Source organism: Orbicella franksi, chromosome 1, assembly GCF_964199315.1.
Source record: "Orbicella franksi chromosome 1, jaOrbFran1.1, whole genome shotgun sequence".
Lineage (NCBI taxonomy): Eukaryota > Metazoa > Cnidaria > Anthozoa > Scleractinia > Merulinidae > Orbicella > Orbicella franksi.
Genome location: NC_138145.1, coordinates 5307404 through 5313403, shown reverse-complemented (window position 1 = coordinate 5313403; position 6000 = coordinate 5307404).

Here is a 6000-nt window from a genome sequence, read left to right as displayed (position 1 = left end):
CTTGAACTAAAACCATGTTGTTTCAAGGCATCCTGGAATTGGCCAGACACTTTCAAGACGGTTTGGTCAATTTCTTTGCTAGTAGAATATGTTCTTGTCCACACTTCGCAATTCAAAACTTTGGCAATTGCCATCATGTCGTCAGTCCCCTCGCACCGTTCTTCAATAGCCTCAGTCATCAAATCAACAAATTTATCTCCATGTTGCTTGAGCTGATCAACTGCACCATCTAAGCCCGGCAATTGCACCCCCTGAAAACAGCCACCGTTGACCTTGGCCAGATAGTACCTGACAGTTTTTAGCTTGTCAACTTCTCTCTCCTTCAGTGTGAGTAGATGTTTCTTGGCTTTTGCCATGGCAAGGGAAACAGTCACAGCATCAACTTTTGTTTCCTGGAATGCAGCTGAAAGACACGCTGCTGTCTCTAAGGGATCAATGAAGAAGCAAGAGAAGATAAACAGTTTTCCTGACTTCCATTTCCTTAAATATCCTTTGAGTTTGGCTTGGTCATCAGCTTTCACGGATGTGTCACTGCTACAAGACTCAAGATGCTGAATGAAAATACCAAATTTATCTACGAGGACTTTAAGTGCGTTAAGTTTGTGGATAATCCATCTTGTCCCACTCGCATGTTTTGGTTTTACTGATCCTTCCACAAACTCCAATGAATCTTTGTAGATGTTACTCAGCTCTTGAAGACTTCGCAGCCTTTTAGGACTCTTCTCGTACAGATAGTAGAGCTTCAAAAGGCAGTCATCAATCTCTGTAAAATAAGTGCCACTAAAAGCATCTTTTAATGCCAACTTCAAGCGATGAGCAATGCACCAGACAAATAGAAACCACAGATATTCCTTCTTCAGAATAGCTTTTACTCCTCCCTTTTCTCCTCTATTAGTACTGCAGCCATCTCCTCCTAGTCTGACATGTACTGGTGGTGTTGTGGCTGTTACGTCTTTCAGACCTGCGTCACTAAGAGCGTTCTCAATACCATAAACAACACCTTGAGCAGTGGAACTTGGCAGACATTGTAAAGAGAGGTACCTCGTCTTCACTGCAATCTCTGGCTCTTGGTTAATATTATCTGTCAGTTCTCCATCTGGATCGAAATAAAGGACGAAAGTGGCTTCTTGTTTAGTGATAGAGCTATCTGTTGTCCCATCAAACAAGATACTATAGAGCTTTGCTTTGGCTATGTCTTTTGACAACTGTTGCGTGAGTTCCTCAGCTTGAAAAGATAAGAACTCTCACGCTGCGGTACGATTGTTGTGTGTGGAGCCTAGCTGAACACCATGCCTTTTCTCTAGTTGAATGATGTTCTCATACTTGATAAGGGGCATTTCTTCTTTCATTACAAAGTATGAAACGTCAAACTTCTTCCTGAAGACTGCTTCTTGTTCTTTACTCAGTTTGAACTCTAGACGTCACTGGTTTCCTGTAGGCATTGAGGGTGGTGCAGTTTGACCCAATCTTCTCTTGTACAAAGTCAGGGCTTCATTATGCGCCTCTGATTTCGCATGGTCAATAACATTGGAAAGCTTGAAATTGACTGACCCATCGATCCATGATCTTGCAAAGTTATGCCTTTTGCTTATTGCTTGTTCAAACTCGATACAGACAGTGCATTTCAGCGTTGAACAAAACTTTCCCTTTTCACATTTATCAATGTCATAAATCAGCCAAGTGTCTGCCTCAAAAATGGCTAAATCATTCTTCTTCCATTTGTCCACTGTGGAACATGTTACCCTTCTTCCCTTTGTAGTTTCAGACTTTTGTATCTTTCTCGGTGCTTCTGGTTCGGTCTCTGATTTTACGCCATCGCAGGTTGAAAGACTGTCTTCTTCGGTTAGGGTCCTTTTCTTGCTTTGGTTTGGGCCAAAAAAGCTTGTTATCTTTCCTTGTGTTGTGGAGACACGGTCTTTAAATTTTTCTCCCTTGATAGTATCTCCTTGCACTTCTAGGAGTGGAATAAAGTGGTTGGGGTGAAACCAAACTCCTTTTGTCGCATCAAGGTTGCCATCCCTGGACCACATTCTGAAGACGGTTGGCATTGACTTCACTTGGCTAATAACCATTGGTTCTATGACACCATGCAACAGAATTCGTACTGACGATGCCGTATTTGGATAAACAGAAAAAATCTGTCTCCCCATTGCTGAGGCTAAAGCCATGAGGTGAAACTTCCCTGCCCATTCTTTTTTGACTGTGGCCCCTATAAAAAATTGTGAACACGTTTCATCTTACTAAACCGTATAGTTAGTTATAATAACGCGATGCATTTTTTTTCGTGGAGGCCATCGAATGTATTTTTGGGTCTGACAAAGTCTTAAAGAAAATCTTGTGCCACAACTTGCACTTACCTTGAACTTCTTCTACAATTGCAGTCACATGATTTGCCTTATCCTTGAGGTTGCTTGGACCAAGTTGTGCCAGACACAAAGAGAACAGCATACTTTCAGAGTACTGCATCGTATTAGTACGTACAGCTTCTTCAATCTTTGCTCTGCATAATATTCTCTGTTTGTCACAATTTCTATTGCAGTTAATAGTCGGAGACAGCTACTTAGGGAATCATCACCAACCAACAAACGTTAACAAGAGTTGAACAAACAGTCCCCATTACCAGGCGATTGATACGCTACAAGCTGTGATGTTTTCATTGAAAGAGGAATATCCTCTGGGAGAAGCGCTTGTCCTAACCTATCTCTTTGAAGCGTGATGCCATTGACGACTTCTTTCTCTTGAATCTTAGCCAGGATTCTTGAATACTTTGTTTGAAGAGAAGAAATTAAAATCTTGTGTTCCTCAGTCGCAATACATTTGTTGAGATTCTCCAAATTGGCATCAACATCTTGTGGAACATCCATGTTAACTTGAGAAATAGTAGCTGAACGAAATTCAAAAATACCAAAGCTAAACCCACTTTTATTCACGGGGATAGTTGTCTAGTGGAAGCCAATCGGTGTTTTCTGTTCTCACGCTATATAACGCACAAATATATAAAGGACAAATTTTGTGGTAAATAGATTTATTTGTTTATGAAACCAGTGTGAAGCTGCTTTGAATAAACAGTCGGCAGGGTAAAGATTTCTTGTATTTTGCCTTTCACTGATCACAAAACGACGGGTGACCCCTTTTTTTCCTTGGTTCACATCGGAATGAAAGTTAATCGTGGTACATCACCTGGTTGATTTTGTGGTCTCGCACGTGACTTAATCTGCCCTTATTATTTTGATAAAGTACAAATTTTCCCACACAAAAAAGGAGTTGTGTGGTAGTTTTGTGTAATTCGCCAAAAGGCCGTAGTTTGTGGTCAGAGTGGTTTATTCATTACTATTTTAACCTCTGTTGTTTGTGAAAACAAGATGTAAATTCAAGCAATTTAGATAAACGACAAACAAACACTTAGCGACATGCAGTCTGGCTGGGTCGGGTGGTCAAAACTTTATTTCCTGAAGAAATATTCATTACAAGTGTTGGCGATCTTAAATTCAATTTGGAATTTCGCAAACAGTTTAAAGAGCAATCCTTTCCCTGAAAATATTCTGTCCAGTACAAGTTTATACTTTATTAAAAACACTTTTACAGGTCACTACCGTGGACTATAATTTATTCATGGCTAGTTCAACTTCACGTGCAGATCGTTATCTCCTGGTCATCTGTCATTCGCGCGAACCTTCTTTTATATCAAAGGTTTTCAGAGTTGACCAAAAAACAAAAACTTTATAAAATTGCTTGGGTTCTTCTTCGTCTTCGCAAATGAAAAAAGTTCCGTAATCTTGAAAGAACACAAAGTAGCAACAATAATAACAATATTTGCAACGTGACTCATCGACAAAACGCATTTGTTTTGGTTTTCCTGCGCATTCACCTCGCATCTGATGAATGGCAACTAATACTATTAAAATTGTTACGTAGGTATTAAATAAAACTTGTTTTATAAATGATTTGAACAGGCCACTGGTCAACATTAAACTTTAATGTCGTTTCTTGACCAGCCTTCGCCGTTGTAAAGGGCATTACCGTGCAAGACTTGAGGGTACATATATGAAATGCGAACAGCATATCGCGATTCACGCAGTGCATTATAGGGCAATTTATTTGAACACTTCTGCTTTATGAGATACCTTTCAAATATAGCTCGAACAATCTATCTCAGCAACTTTCACGGATAGACAATACATTTTGGGGAAGAAGTCAAATTGTGTCGGTGAAATGTTCGGACATCATGTCCAATCAAAATGTGAAATTGGCTGGACATATTCAAAATTTGGTTGGACAAAGTCCGATGACCGACTGTTATTTCCAGCTCTGAGCTGCAGACGCCTACTTCAAAACATTTTAAAACCCCTGTTAGCTTTCTGTCAAGTCTTTACTATCCCTCTTTTCCATGGTAGCTGTTAATTTTTTGGTGCATTCCAATGGCTGGATATGGCTCCAAAATAGCGTTGATCTTGATTATTGTGGAAAGATGGCCAAATGAACAATAAAATGCAATAGTGCTAACAGACAGTGTGATGCAATGTTGTCCAGTCAAAAAATACTTCCACCTTTTATGGGGAACAAGAAAAGTACAGTTCTTGTTGCATAGCAAGCAACCTCCTCTTATGGTGCTAGCTTGGCAGTAAAACCTGTCAAGCAGTGAATTTCCTTGCTCTTTCTTTGCTTTCCAGCACTACACTTTTCGTGTTACAGGGCAAAATGGCAGCATTCTGTCTGTGGATAAAATATGTAATTTTGCTGGCATGTGAGCCAGCAAGTGCCTGTGTTGAGGCTGCAGTGCAGTGCCACTTTTCTTCTACTTTAGTCAGTGTACACTTTTTCATATTGTGTACATGAAAAGCTTGAAAAATATAATAATAATAATAATAATAATAATAATAATAATAAAAGTAAAAATAATAAAAATAGTAAAAGTTGAAATAAGAAAAAGTCAAGACAAAAGTTAAAAGTGTGTGAGAATTTTACAATGGCTAGCCTTTCAGATGTACGTTTCATCTCTGCCAAGGGACTCATCAGAGGCCTTTCAAAAAGTTGCCTTACCTCACCTTTCAGCTAACTCATCAAACATTGTGTTTGCAGTCCTGCCAGCGTCAAAATGATGGTTGCAATCTGGCCTTTTATATCATATGGGTTCCCAATTGCATAATATGCCATTCAAAAACTTGAAAAAAATTGTGAGAATTTTACAATGGCTGGCCTAAAGGTAAAGAATGACAAGATAAAATAGAAAATGCTAAAAATTATAACATGTCAAAAGGAGAGAGCAAAAAAGGGAGTAATTCTGCGCATAAAGGATCAACATTGGTTAAACATATTACTGAAAATTAAGAAATTTAAAAGAGTTCATGTAAGATTGATGCATTAGAAATAAGATACACTTATCTTAGGGTCATTTATTTTCTGTTTAAATATGTTTGTGAAATTATTTATTCTGTCATTTTTAAATGTGTAGTTGAGTATTTATGTTCTGTTTTGCATCACAAAACTTGAGTTCTGAGTATCCTAGCCAATAAGGTTGGTGGGGTCAGTGGGGTCAATGGGCTCCACATCTTAAGAACAGTGATTTAATATTTGATCAGATATTGATTTGCTCTGAAGGTTCTTTCCCCTTCCTTCTGTCACACTTTTGGTTGACTGAGAAGAAAGATCTGGAAATCACATGATTTGCACATCGTATTGGATGCACACAGGCAATATGGTGAGAGGTATCTTGGAACTTGTATGAGCACGTAAATAAATTTGCAAGCTGCACATCCATACATGGCTGGAACAAAGAAACCAAGGCCTTAGTAAACCAGTGCTAATGCAACCACACTATGCATTGCCATCGGATAGAGCTGTGGACCAGCTAGGCTCAATTTTAGCATGGTCTCAAAGATTTGTTAAAACTTGTTATTTAGCATCTTGAAACAACAAACCATAAAGAATGAGTACAACACTAAATTGTAACTTTCAGGTGTAGAAAAGAAATATCTTTGTGAGAAAAGGAGTATTTGTTTT